Source organism: Macrotis lagotis, chromosome X (genome assembly GCF_037893015.1).
Source record: "Macrotis lagotis isolate mMagLag1 chromosome X, bilby.v1.9.chrom.fasta, whole genome shotgun sequence".
Classification (NCBI taxonomy): Eukaryota; Metazoa; Chordata; class Mammalia; order Peramelemorphia; family Peramelidae; genus Macrotis; species Macrotis lagotis.
In genome coordinates this window covers 335,373,735-335,388,380 of record NC_133666.1, presented here as the reverse complement: position 1 = coordinate 335,388,380, position 14,646 = coordinate 335,373,735, and the positions used below count along the sequence as shown (strand labels likewise).

Genomic DNA, 14,646 nt, shown 5'->3' with positions numbered 1-14,646 from the left:
CTTATGATTTTTCTTAAATATTAAGACCCTTCATTGTCTACCTCATTTGGATTCTCCATACTTCAAAAGTTCTTTGGTTTTTTAACTCATTATTTTCTCCTTTGTCCCAGTCTCCACTTCTTCACATCCCAGTTACTCCTCACTCATTTTCAACCTTGCTCCTGACTGCACCATTTCAATGATCCTGCTATCTCTAATATTAACAGCTACCTCCTAAGTGTCATAGCTGAGAACCTCTTCTTAATCCTTATTCTCTCCAACCTCTATAGCATATTATTTCCCACCATCTGAATCTCCCTCTCTTTGATTTCCAAAACCCTGATCTCTCCTGGTTATTTTACTATCTGACCACTTCTTTTTGATCTATATTGTTGGTTTATCATTTTCCCCCTAATTATAAATACCCTTCTTCTCTTCTTTCATTTTGTACTATCACCCTATTCAATGAAGATGATATTCAAATATATATAGCCAGTTCCAGTTCCCCACTGAGCTCTAATCCATCTTCTCCTACCAGCTCCTCAAAGGCAATATCTACAAAACTGAACCCATCAGTGAAGGCTGCTCTTCCTCCTAAATTCTGACTTCTATCATTGGATACTGCTGAACTTCCAAGCACTCAGATATACAATCTCAACTTTACCTCTGATTCCATTCCTTGACTCACCATATGACCACCACTGGAGGTGTTTTTTCTCTTCTTTTTCTCCTTCTCATCCTCTCCATCCAACCTATATGGACATTTTATGGTTCAAACTTTTTAAACTATATGGGACTAATTAACTCTATTCCTTCCAGTGAAATAACTGGACCACCAGATATTACAACATGCCCTATGTCCTACAGACCTGATTCTTTTACCTACTAATTCAACTCTAAAACCCTGGGCCTTAACACCTTCCTTATAGAAGAATCCCAGAGGACTTTGAGATTATCCCATCCATCATATAGCACAACTTTCTTTTATCTGTTGTCTTCCCCAGTCAGAATATGAGCTCCTTGAGGACAGGGACTGTCCCAGCTTTTCTATTTGTAATTCTAGAGCTTAGCAAAATGCTAAACTAATTATACATGATAATGATTCTAATGTTAATAATACAAGCTTTTTATTAATTCATTGTTTCATCCATCTAGACAGTGGTAAAGTCCTGAGAATTCTCAATGTTTAATTTTTGCCATCCATTTCCTCCTCTCTACTTATACTGCTACTACTTTAATTCATTTCTTTTTTAAATTTTATTTTTCCAATTACATGTTATGAAAGTTTTTCAACATTCATCTCCTTATATATTTATGTTGCAAATTTTTCTACCATCCTCCCTTCCCACCCCCTTCCCCTCAATGGAAAACAGTTGGATAAAAGTTGTACATGTACATTTTTATTTAACATGTTTATATATTAGTCATTTTGTGTATGAGAAATTAGGATAATGAAAAGAAAGAAAATCATGGGACTTAAGAACAGTTTTTAAAAATTGAATAGTATCTTTTCAGATTACATGGTTGTTTTTGTGGGTTTTTTTCCTTCTGGATGTGTATGGTTTTATCCCTAACAGTTCTCCCAGGGTTGTCTTAGGTCTCTGAACTGCTGAGAAGAGCTGCATCCATCATAGCTAATTAACTCATAATGTTGTTCTATGATCTCTTGGTTCTGCTCCCTTCACTATAAGTTTGCATAATTCTTTCCGTGCTTCTCTATACTTTAATTCATTTCATATCACCTCTCCTTTACATGTTTTGTATAGCTGTCAAAATTATCTTCCTGGAATATGTCTGCCCATTCCATTGCCCCAAACAAACAAAAAAAGTATCCAAAGTATTTTCAAGAACAAAAGGATGAAATATAAATTCATGACCTTTCATTAAAATATCTCCAAATTCTGACTCCAACATACTTTTACATCCCTATTTCAGTATACTCTCATATATTCTCTGATCAAAGTTAGAAGACTATTTCCCACTCTTATTCTGCATTCTCCTGCTTGTTACTTCCTTTTCATAGCCATCTTAACTGAAATCTTTTTTCTTTTGTCAAGATCAAATTTCCTCTATGAAGTCTTCTCTACTTCCTACAACTAAATATTATTAATAATAGCAAGTATTTATATCACACTGGAAGGTTTGGAAGGCTCCTTACATATACTAAATAATTTTTGCTTCACAACAAGGCTGTGAGGCAAGTGTTATTTTTTATTTCCATTTTATAGATGCAGAAAAAAAGAAGCTTTAGAGTTAAAGTTAGTCTCACACAGCTAAAATGTTTCAGAGGCAAGATTTGGATTTAAACTTCTTTATTTTCTAAGTCTGCCATTCTCGATATCCTATCTCACTGTTTCTCGGAAAGAATTTCTCCTAGATCACTTTATCTGCTTCTAGGCTTTATATCTATCTTAGAAGCTGTTTAATTTTCCATCTTTTTATTTATGTGGATATTTGTCTTATCTTGATATTATAAGTGACACTAGAAAAGAGATGATTTGATGGAAGCATTGTGTGATAGTGAAATGAAAGAACACTGACATTTAATAAATGTTTAACGATGGGCTTTCTGGGGGACAAAATGAATGCACAACATGTATTGAAGCTGAATCAGCATTATTAATTTTTCTTCATAACTCTCTTCAGTTTGAACCATCATTGAACAATGAATCAAGCCCTGATTTAAATCATTTATGGACTTCCAAAGTGTAAATATTCAGTTCACCCTGAACAAAGAACCATTGTCTTTCTCCACCCTGAGAAAACTAGCCCCAGATCAGTTTTGGATATGTGTCCTTTCCAAAAGTTCTAACAGTCTGAAATTCTTTTTTATATTCTTATTTGCAGTACCTAGCATAATGCATTGTGTAGTAAATACTTATTAAGCTGAATTAACTATTCGTTCCTCTCCTGACTGCCAATATGGCAATAATTCACTGTCTCCTACATGTGAAAGAAGAGTCAGACTCATACTGCATAATGTAGGGGATTAGAAATAGCTTCCACTAAGGAAATGTTCAATTAACTTCTTAATGGAAAAAAAAGAGGTAATTTTAAAATAACAAATTTTAGAAAGAATTCAGCACCAAGATTTCTGAAGTAATCAATAATACAACTTTAATTTGAAAACTGTTTATAGAATTATTTCATTTGCTCTATTCATAACATAATAATGGGGTTCGAGTAGAGTGAGAGCATAGATTTGGAGATGGCAGAGAACTTAGGTGTCATATGGTCATTTTCTAGATAATAAAACAGAACTCCAGAGACTTTAAATGACTTTTCCTAGGTTACAACACAGACCTTAGATTTTAAGTCAGCTTAGATTTTAAGTCACTCCCCTAACTCCAGAATCAAAGGGTTTTGCTTTGTTTTTTTGTTTTTTGTTTTTTGTTTTTCCACAGCACCACATTGGATTTGGCAGCCATCTGTTTTGCAATTTAAAGAATTGATTCTCTCCAATTAAAAAAAGGCAGGCCATTGAGACCTATTATAAACTATTCTTCTTGTTGAGTAATATTTCCTTTATTAAAGTTATCAGACTCTGGAATGAGCAGTATAAAAAGTAATTATCTTTAACATGTAAGGTAAATTGAGTATTCAGTAGGAAGTTCTGAAGAAAAACAATAGGTAACTACAGAGAGGATGAAGGAATCCAGAGTTCCTCCCTTACCTCACTAGAAATACCCTCCATTATGGTCTAATGAACAAGCCCCCAGTGTATCTGAGAAGGAAAACTGATCAGATATTCTGCCTAAAATGAAGCTCCCTTCTTTGAATTTTTCAGCAATACAAGGGATTGGTTAACTGACACAGTATAAATGAGCCATTTCAAGGGACTTTAGAACTTTTTACTCCTTATAGGGATCTTAGTAAGGTTCTTTTGTAACCCCTTTACTGACAGAAACATTACCTAATGTAGGTGCATTCCTCATCTTGCAATAATCTCAGCCAAATTTAACATCAAAGTTTCTTTTGAGAACCATGACTACTAGAGGGTCCTTAATTTGGTTGAGATAGATTGAAAACATACAAGTGATTCATATAGTTGCTAAAAGTTTTCCTAAGAGTCACATTTATAGACCAGATGTACTTACTGACCACGACATAAATCAGAGCTCTACTAGAGTTCTTAAGAAAATAGAGGAAGAGTGTTCATTTTGTCTTCCACCTTCCCTACCAGAACCTTAATGCAATTTGTTACAAAGAAACTGATAAACTTAAATTATATTACAGTTATAGACCTCTGAATGTTTTCTTCATTCTGGACCAGTGAACCTATCCTTAATATATAATCCAATGGACCAGTTGGCAGGGATGGTAGTATTTGCTAGGTTAGATATCGGGGGAGATCATTTAAGATATGTATTGATTATATCTAATCAGAACCCTCTATCGAATTGAGTGGAATTTCTGGAAGTATATATTTTGGTTTCTTCATTTTCTGTATGACAATGGGGAGACCATCATTTAGGCAAAATTCCTTGCTTTTATAAAAAGCATCTGGTAGTACCCCTAAATATTGTTATTTAGGGGTACATGGATTATCTACTTCAAGGTTTCTCAGGGGACTTATTAGTTGGAGAGTAAATTTAAATATCCAAAGAAGTATTCGCCTTAGCTGCTATGTTTATTTATCCAGATTCAGTGAAACAGTTCATCATGGAAACTGACATAGTCATATTCATGTTCATCTCATAAATTATACCACTTTCTTTGAGGCCAGTGCTGTTCATAAACTCTCCCTTATATGTTCAATGATGTTTCAAAGAATTCTACAATATTTTAGAGGCCGCTGATTACAAGTAGAATGATTTTTGATAATTAGATAAAATATCTCAAGTTAGTATGATACCCCATGAGTGACCACAAGAACCTAGCTCACCTTTATACTTTTATGTACCAAGGAATGTCCAACAACTCAATAGATTACAAATTCACTAATAGTCAAGAATTTTATTCTGTTCCTATAATGCATTTAGAGCAAAAAAGGGATAGAAAAATACTTTTATATAAAGAAAAATTTCTATCACCTGTTGGAGACAAGATATTTCTATAATTTATAATAAAAATTTTGATGCCTCATGAGGTTAGAAAAGACAGTTTTAATTGAAAGCAGAAAGAAGGAGGATTGAGAAACATTTCAGGGGAGAGATGAGTAGTTGGGTAAGAAAATAAATTATGTAGTAAAATCTTCATGTAGATTTAATACAGATCCTAACTCTTTCTCTTTATTCCACTCCTCTCTCCTTCCCACTCCCCTGTTCCAACAAAGGAATCTGATTTGGAAACATTTTCATTAGTTGAATATATCCTAGATAATTGTGACATTCAGAGTTCTATAAGAAGTAGAATCAAATTCTCTGCTCTTTTGACTCACAAACAGGATAAAGGCTCTTGTGGAAGGAGTGGAACATTAGATAAACTGATTTTTTTCCCAGAAATTGCTGTAGAACTATGTCTCAGTTGTCTCTTTATCTTTCTGTCTCTGTCTCTGTCACTGTGTCTCTGATTGTCTCTGTCTCTCTCTATCTCTCTGTCTCTATCTCTGTCTTTTCCTATCTCTGTGTCGCTGTCTCTGTCCCTGTCCCTGTCTGTCTCTGTCTCTCTGTCTTTGTCTGTCTCTGTCTCTGTCTTTGTCTGGCTGTCTGTCTGCGTCTGGCTGTCTGTCTGTCTCTCTCTCTGATTTGTATTCATCATCCCAAGAACTTTCCCAATTCTTGGTTTGTAGGAAGTGCTTTACAAATGATCTGTCTATTCATTCCATCCTTATTGAAAAGGAAACCAAACATGAGACACAATTTTTTTTAACATAAAGGGAGAAAACTTCTGTTCGATTTAGGGAAATAATTGGATATCAAAATTTTAATGTATATTGCTTTTTTAAAAGATATTTTATTCTTTAAAACACATATGTAGGATTCCAAATGTGTCATTTATTTAGAAGACTTTTATTTAGTGCCTTTTATTTTAATGTCAAGTACCACTGACATTAAAAATATAGTTAAAATAAACAAGACTTCACAGACTCATATGGGATAGCATCTGCCCTGATTTTAAAAATATGCAAAATAAAGCAAACCATAGGAGACAAAGGAACTTAATTGTATTTTGGAAATCCTACTGTCACCATTCAAAAGATAAAGAAGAGTGGGTATATTGAAAGTGCTGAAATAACTAAATAATGAAACCGATGCTTTCCAGTTTGTAGAGCTCTCACTAGTGAAGTTGATTGTGGATTCTGAGGTGGAAGTTGGGTTAGTAGTGAAAAAATTTAAAAATTTAGATTCCATGGGGTGGCTAGGTGGTGCAGTGGATAAAGCAATGGCCCTGGAGTCAGGAGTACCTGAGTTCAAATCCAACCTCAGACACTTAGTAATTACCTGGCTGTGTGACCTTGGGTAAGCCACTTAACTCCATTTGCCTTGCAAAAACCTAAAAAATATTAGATTCCTTCTTTAAGAAATGTACTGTGAGTTTGGCATTTCAATGAAGATCACTCTCATAATTTGAATTCTGAATAATAAATAGGGAGCAAGAATAGTTGTAGAGAGATTCTTATAGGAAAGAGAAACCCATGTTCTCAGATCAAGTGTCATACTGGATGGATGGAGAGAGAAAGGGAAAAAATTGGGAGACAGTTATGCTTCTTGAAATCTGGTTTTCACTTAAAGAAAATATTTCATCTGCTTTGGAGAGAAAAGTCTTAAGCAATTGAGAGGAAAACATGCTGACCTTTTGTATCTGTTAAGGTAAATGATATTTGGGAATGCCAATAAGTAAAAGAATGCTTTGAATATCCTAGGAGGACAGATATGCTCAACCACAACTCTGCCTATAGCTCTGTAACTTCAGAATTTGGAACAAGTCCTTTTGTCATTAGGCTAATACTGTATTTTAAACGTCAAGTTATAGGAGACACTTAGGGAGGCCATGAGGGATGATCCATCTAATGGAAGATTAGCTATGTTGGGCTGGCTACATAATAATTAAATGATAATTAATTGAGAGAATTAAATAATTAAAAAATAAAGAGATAATTAAATGAAAGAGAAATAATAATCATTTTATTAGGGAATGCCATAGCATCATTTCTGAAACCTTTCACTTTCTTCACAAACATTAATAGCCCTGTGTACAGGGAATTGGGGGGGCGAAGACATTGTATAACTATACCCCAAGTATAATGGGTTGATCAGGAGAGCCTTTGATCATTTTAGTGGCATGAGCTCTTGGAAAAAACTACTTCCCCATGAAATGTGGATATGTGCAGTGGCACTTTGCCAATATGACACTAGAAACTGATAGTGGGGTTGCTATCAGGGACACCTTTTTTACTCCATAGAAAGTTCTTCTTTTGCACAAGGACTAACAAAGTTCCCCTAGGATTCAAAAAACAGCCTATGATTTAGACTTCCCCAGAAGGTAAACATACTTTTGAAGACTGGTAGTCAAGAAATTCCATTCCAGAGACCTTCATTGTCTATGGAATAAATTGGTTTTACTTTCTAAATAGGATGCTTCACAGTAAATATTGAGGTCAGTGTGTTGTGTCATGCTCAAGAAATTCTCCATATAGAATAGGGATTTTTAATTGTTAAAAATATATATCATGGAACATTTTGACAGTCTGGAATTCCAAACTCCTTCTTAGCATAAATAGTGTTATTAAATAATCAAAAGATTTGGTAAATTTTACCCAGAGGTTAGAGAAAATAAAAATGTTTATTTTTCCCAACCAAGTTCATGGACTTCAGAATTCCATACTGATGGACTCATTGGGGGTCAATGGATTCCATGTTAAGAATCTCTATTCTATTTTATCTTTTTTTTTCCTTTTAGAGATTTTGTTTATTTTGAGTTTTGCAATTTTTCTCCTAATCTTTTCCCTCCCCCCACCCCCCCACAAAAGGCAATTTCCCAGTCTTTATATTGTTTCCATGGTATACATTGATCAAAATTCAGTGTGATGAGAGAGAGAAACCATATCCTTAAGGAAGAAAAATAAAGTATAAGAGATCGCAACATTACATAATAAGATATTAGGTTTTTATTCTAAATTAAAGGTAATAGTCCTTGGTCTTTGTTCAAACTCCACAGTTCTTTCTCTGGATACAGATGGTATTCTCCATTGCAGATAGCCCCAAATTGACCCTGATTGTTGCACTGATGGAATGAGCAAGTCCATCAAGGTTGATCATCACCCCCATGTTGCTGTTAGGGTACACAGTGTTTTTCTGGTTCTGCTCATCTCATTCAACATCATCATGCAAATCCCTCCAGGCTTCCCTGAATTCTCATCCTTCCTGGTTTCTAACAGAACAATCGTATTCCATGACATACATATACCACAGTTTGTTAAGCCATTTCCCAATTGAAGGACATTTACTTGATTTCCAGTTCTTTGCCACCACAAACAGGGCTGCCATGAATATTTTTGTACAAGTGATATTTTTACCCTTTTTCATCATCTCTTCAGGGTATAGATCCAGTAGTGGTATTGCTGGATCAAAGGGTATGCACATTTTTGTTGCCCTTTGGGCATAATTCCAAATTTCTAAGAATCTCTACTCTAGAAGGACCAGTATCTAAAATCTTGAACATGAGAACTATTAAAGGTCTGAGGCACATATAGTTCTGCCAAATGTTGCTGCAAGAAATTTCTCAGTATCTCTCTTGCTTTCATTTTGTTAGTTAGAAATGAACAGGGAATCTTTTTTCCCCTAGCTAGAAAGCTAAATTCTGGGATCATATTTTTCCAATAATTAAAAAGTATTCCTCCATTACACAGAAGATTCAAGAATAACGTTTGATAACTATCCTTTTGTGTCATGTCTAGATATAAGGCAGAAAGAGAAAAAGGAAAGAAGGAAGGAAAGAAGAAGGGATAGATGGAGGGAAGAATTTGTTAAGCAGCTATGATGTTCAAGGCATTGTGCTGAGTACTTTACAAATATTATCTCATTTGATCCTTGCAACAACCTTGGGAGGTAGATGATAATATTAACCTCATTTTTTAATTGAGGACCTTGAATCAGAAAAAGGTTAAGTAACTTCTCTGGAATTATACAAATAGTAAATATCTGAGGTCAGATGTGAACTCGGGTCTTCCTGACTACAGGCCCAGATGTCCACCTCTACTCTGTGTTTCTACCATAAATCATCATAAACTGCTCCTAGAGGTAAAAATAATCATATGGGCACAAACCCTTCCCAGAATATAAGTCAACTATTCTTTACTCATCTGAAGCAGGCTGTGCTTATTGGATTGTGAGATTGTGAGGTCAGTGAGAACAAGAGCTATTTTTCTTTTTCTATGTTTATCCCCAGAATTTAGCAAATGACAATGGATTAATTAATGCTACTTCCCCATGAAATGTGGATATGTACAATGGCACCTTGCCAATGTGATACTAGAAATTGATCTTGGGGTTGCTATCAGGGACACCTTTTTACTACATAGAGAGTTCTTTTGCACAGGTACTAACCAAATTCAAAAAACAGTCTATGATTTGGACTTCCCCTAGAAGATAAACAAACATACTTTCAAAGACTAGTAGACAATAAATTCCATTCCAGAGACCTTCATTGTCTATGGAATAAATTGGTTTTACTTTCTAAATAGGATGCTGCACAGTAAATATTAAATTCAGTGTGTTGTGTCATTCATTCATGTATATTAAACTACCACTGAAAGATTCTGAGCCAGAGAATACCTAGAAAAGATTCATGACACATTTTTTTAATAAGGCAATGGGATTAAGTAGCTTGCCCAAGGCCACACAGCTAGGTAATTATTAAATATCTGAGGTTGGATTTGAACTCAGGTACTCCTGACTCCAGGGCTGGTGCTCTATCTACTGCGCCACCTAGGCACCCTGATTTATGACACATTTAACAGACTATTTAAATTGATTTGACTAAAAGAATAAACTGACCTGGTCATTTCTGTAGTTTTTGTCCTAGAGTTACTGAGGAGTCAACTCATCAATCATATAACCAAGATGCAGACCAGTGAGCTCCCACAAAATAGCAACAACATGGCTTTTCATATTGGGCTATAGTCAATGCCTGTAAATAAACATTAGAATCAGTTGCACTCAGAAGCAAGAGAAGTCTTAATTAAGTCTTTGCTTAGTGTTTTCAGTATGGATAGATGAAACTTTGAGAAGTACTACATTCTATTTATACCTCTGCAAATGTCTTCTCTCCCAGACTGCATTTTATTTGACTAATTTGTATGTATTATATCTTTATTTTATTCTATGTATACTTAAAATAGATTTTTATATTCCTAATAGGCTATAAACTCTTAACAAGAAGATATTATTGTATTAATTATATCTCCAGGAGCTAAAACAATTATTTGCTCATAGTGTTTAATAAAAACTCATTGATTGATTTGGATATTCATGGGATACACATATATTACTTAGCATCTGTTAAACCAAATATATATAATCATACATTCATATGCATACTTATAAATACATATATATACAAGATACACACACACACACACACACACACACACACATATATATATATATATCTTGGGCAAAATATTTTTATCATGCATACCTTTCATTTCTTGCTTTCAGAGCAAATTTCTATACCTCTTGTAAGGTAGAGATTAGTTGAAAGTCTTCATCAAAGAAAAAAATATCTCAATCTTTGCTTGGAGAACCATTGTGGAATGTGTAATTATAAGATATTGTGTATTGAACTGAAAGCAATTGAATTCAATTGTATAAAAATCTACAGATTTAATGCATATTCCTAGATACAATGTCATCAGAATTTAAGTAAAAAGCCCAGTATTGTCACATAGGATCAACCATATTAGATTATTTAATAATCTTGGCTTCCCAAGAAATGTGGGATGTTTACTTGAAGTAATCTCTATGGGAAGGTCTCAATTATATCCCAGTTACAGACACTTTTTTATCTGAGCTTGATAAAGTGAGTGTCATACAATTTATAGAATAAAGGTTAAGACCCTGATCCTCTATGTAGTTATTAACAATCCCATCATACTCTCTGTAAAAATGAGAATTTTTTACCTCAGTTTCTTAAGGTTGGTATTTTCTTTCAATTTTTTAGTTCACTGATCTTTAAGTCTCTCTGCAAAGGCCTTTCATACCATGATAGCACATATCCCTAATCAGATGTTTGCTAGAATACAGTGAATTTTTCTGGGTGCCAGGGTTTTGAGGGAGAGTCGGAGAAAACCTGGAGAGGATTCATTACTCTCTTGCCAAAGATGACTTAAGGATATTTGACCAAAAGAACTAAATTAAGGGCAAGTTGGCCCAGTCATCTCTGCAGTTTAAGTATCTTATTAGGATCACTGAGCAGTCAACCCATCAGTCATCTAAACATCAGTCATTTATCTGACCTGAAAACAATGACTCATGTACAAAATGTTCAAACTAGTGGTTGCATATGGACACAGCCAAAAGCAGCTTGTAAATAACCACTTGTCCACTTTACCTAGGGTGACTACAAATTCATTCAAGATAAGGGGACTATTGATTGAACTCACTGAACTCAGTGATATAGTGTATGTTCTGAGGGGAAGGGAGAGGGAAGGTTGATTATGAATGTATATATATATATATATATATATATATATATATATATATGTGTGTGTGTGTGTGTGTGTGTGTGTGTATTTGTAGATAATAGATTGATGAAATATATAGGTAATAAATAAATCAATGGAAAGAATATATATGTACATATATATTTGTAGAACTAGATATATAGATGCACATTAACAAAAATATATATATTTATACATTCATTCATACTTTTTGGTGAGCTGATGAATTTTGGTACTTGTAAATAAAGACTCGATTGTTATATATATATATATATATATATATATATATATATATATCCAGAAGTGGAACAAGATAAAAACTGATAACCAATTCTCTGGATATTGGGTAGTGTAAGAGGAGAATAGATATACGTTTCCATGTGTATGTGTATGTGATTTTGCTATTTTCTTCACTAGGGATTCATTGAAAGCTTCTGTTCTCAGATTCAACTTGTAATCATGGGCTTTATACTTGAGTTTTGAATTTTCTCTCCTGAGTTTTTCTTCTTAGTAATAAGATAGATATACTTATATAAACCAAACACACACACACACACACACACACACACACACACACACATATACACACACACATAGACCCATATGCAAACATATACATACACACAGAGAAAGGAATGTTAGCACATATACCTGCTCAGCTCTTACACTTCATGGGGTTCAGGAGATTGGTTATCAGTTTTTATCTCTTCTAAGTTTTTCATATATACACATGTACACACATGTATATATATATGTATATATACATATATATACATATATATATCTACACACATATATCTGAATAACTGCTATTTTATAACATTTTTAAGTTTTCAAAGCAATAAAAAATATAAGTATGCAATATATATACTCACATAATTGTGTATATAGACACAGTTACACAATATACATGTACATACTCACACACATGTATCTTTCACATATGTATGTATATATATATGAAAAAAGAGAGAGACATTATCTAAGCTTTAAGAAACCCCATGAGGTTAATACTCCTCATATTATTGGCCCTGTTTTACATATTTGAAAAACTGAGATTCAGAGGTTGACTTGTCCATGGCCACAAAATCATGAAAAAAAATTGAATCCAGATTATCTTTATTCCAAGGCCAGACTGCAACTGACTCTATCCCTGGGTATCTACTTTAGTAATTGATTCTTATGTTATTGTTAATTAGGGTTAAAGAGCTCATTTTAAGCCACATCTTGAGATGAATTTGTTTAGAATAAAAATAAATGTCCCACTACAAATTATTAACTCAGAAAATATGTCTTCAGTGTTCACCAACACAGGCTGTTCTAACTGTAAAGATGAAATATGCCTACCCACAAGAAAGAGAAAAGATTGTGTCATGAAAAGATGTGCTGAATGTGAAGTCAAGAGAGACCAGGATTAGATTATACTGTTCCCTTAGTGTCCAATGGCTTTAGGTTCCCTGTATGGAAAATTGGCATAAACATGCCTACCTCATGAAGTTATATTACAGATGTTAATATATATAAAAAGGTTTGCAAATTTTAAAGCATTATGATCATAGTACATATTATTTTGAATAGATCAAGAAGTCAGCCTCAACACAAATAACATTCTTATTCCCAGTGATTCCTACATGGATTTATAATTCCTAAAATTAAAATAATTTATAAATTATTTATATAAATTTTTAATTATCTAATTTTATATAAATTATTATCATGTTAATGTTCTAACTACAGGAAGTACCTGTTCAAATGCAAATCTAATATCTAGAAGGAAACAAATGTCTCAGTATCACTGAATTTTTGATAAGCTTATGTTACTTTGAAGAAATAATATAGAGGTCACTTAGGATATATATACATGTATATAAATTGGGAATGCCGGGGGAAGACATTGGAAAATAGGGCAATTTTGTGGAGACCCTTGGGGTCTAAGATGTACCTTGAATATGCCAGGCATTTGTGAATGGGACATGGAAAGGGAAGACAGAACAATAGATATAGATGGACTTCAGCTATGTCCCAAAAATAATGAGTTTCTGTGAAACTACAAATAGGGTCCAATATTGTAGAATCATATTTGAGCTTAATTTCTTATTTCTTTCCTTTCATATTTTATCTCTGATGAATCATGCTTATAAAAATACCTAATTTCAAAGCAGATTTTATGAATTGAATTACTTCATGTTTTTTGGGGATAAATTATAAATCATAAATTGTATTTTGTTTTTACTTGATATACTAACTTGCTCCTATCAGTCATCAACTTTTCCAGATAAGTATCAAGGGTAAATTAAATTAACATGCTGCTAACCATTGCTTCCAAATCACTAATTGAGGAGATAAATCAAGCTGGATTCACATCAATCCCCCCAGTACCCCAAATTGATATGTTGTTGTGCATCATTATCTTTTATCCTTTATTTATGGTCTTGCAGCCAGTTAAAAATCTGCGTGACAGTCACAGGGCTGAAGCCAATTTCAATTCATTTTCCTGCTGTGTCCATCCCACCCTGTACTTGGGCTCACATATCATACTAGACTGGGAAAACTCCAAAGAAGATGTACCAAATCCCATTAGAAATTAGTGCTGGTGATTCAGGGGGTGACACTCCCCCTAACTATACCCATTCCATGGCATTGGATTCTACTTTTTTTCAGATGACATCTAAATCTGTCAACCAGGATGCATGTCTTCATGGCCAGGAAATCATTGCCAGAGTATTAACTGTGAAGATCTTAGTTCGTGAGTAAATCACATATTAGGTGGCTATGTTATGCCATCCTGATGATTCTCTGAAGCTCCTTTATTCCTGCTTCATTTTCTTGTTCAGAAGTTCAGTGTGAGATCAATTTAGTTCAGGGTAGACTCCTAAAGGTGATGAAGTTCGTGATTACCATATCAAAGATAGTGTTAGATACTTGTGTATGTGTTTTGTTTGTGTGTGTGTGTGTGTGTGTGTGTATCCTCACTGCATATAGATTGGATACAATTGTTTCTCTTAATTAATCATTATTTGAGAGAGAGAGAGACAGAGACAGAAACAGAGAGAGAGAGAGAG

The 14,646-nt window shown here is 33.9% G+C and overlaps 1 long non-coding RNA gene across 12 annotated transcripts in view; it reads left to right on the top strand.

Annotated features, from left to right (window-relative positions):
* Positions 1-14,646, top strand: part of LOC141502840 (uncharacterized) — a 368,212-nt gene that overhangs the window by 65,011 nt on the left and 288,555 nt on the right. For 7 of the 12 annotated variants that reach the window (XR_012472663.1, XR_012472661.1, XR_012472666.1 and 4 more), the window contains one exon: positions 14,246-14,646. This exon is cut by the window's right edge and continues 3,680 nt beyond it. The exons of 3 other annotated variants lie outside the window; for them this stretch is intronic. This is a non-coding gene — a long non-coding RNA (uncharacterized LOC141502840). The remainder of the gene's footprint in view (positions 1-14,245) is intronic. 2 more of the 12 variants (XR_012472667.1, XR_012472668.1) reach the window with 1 other exon arrangement.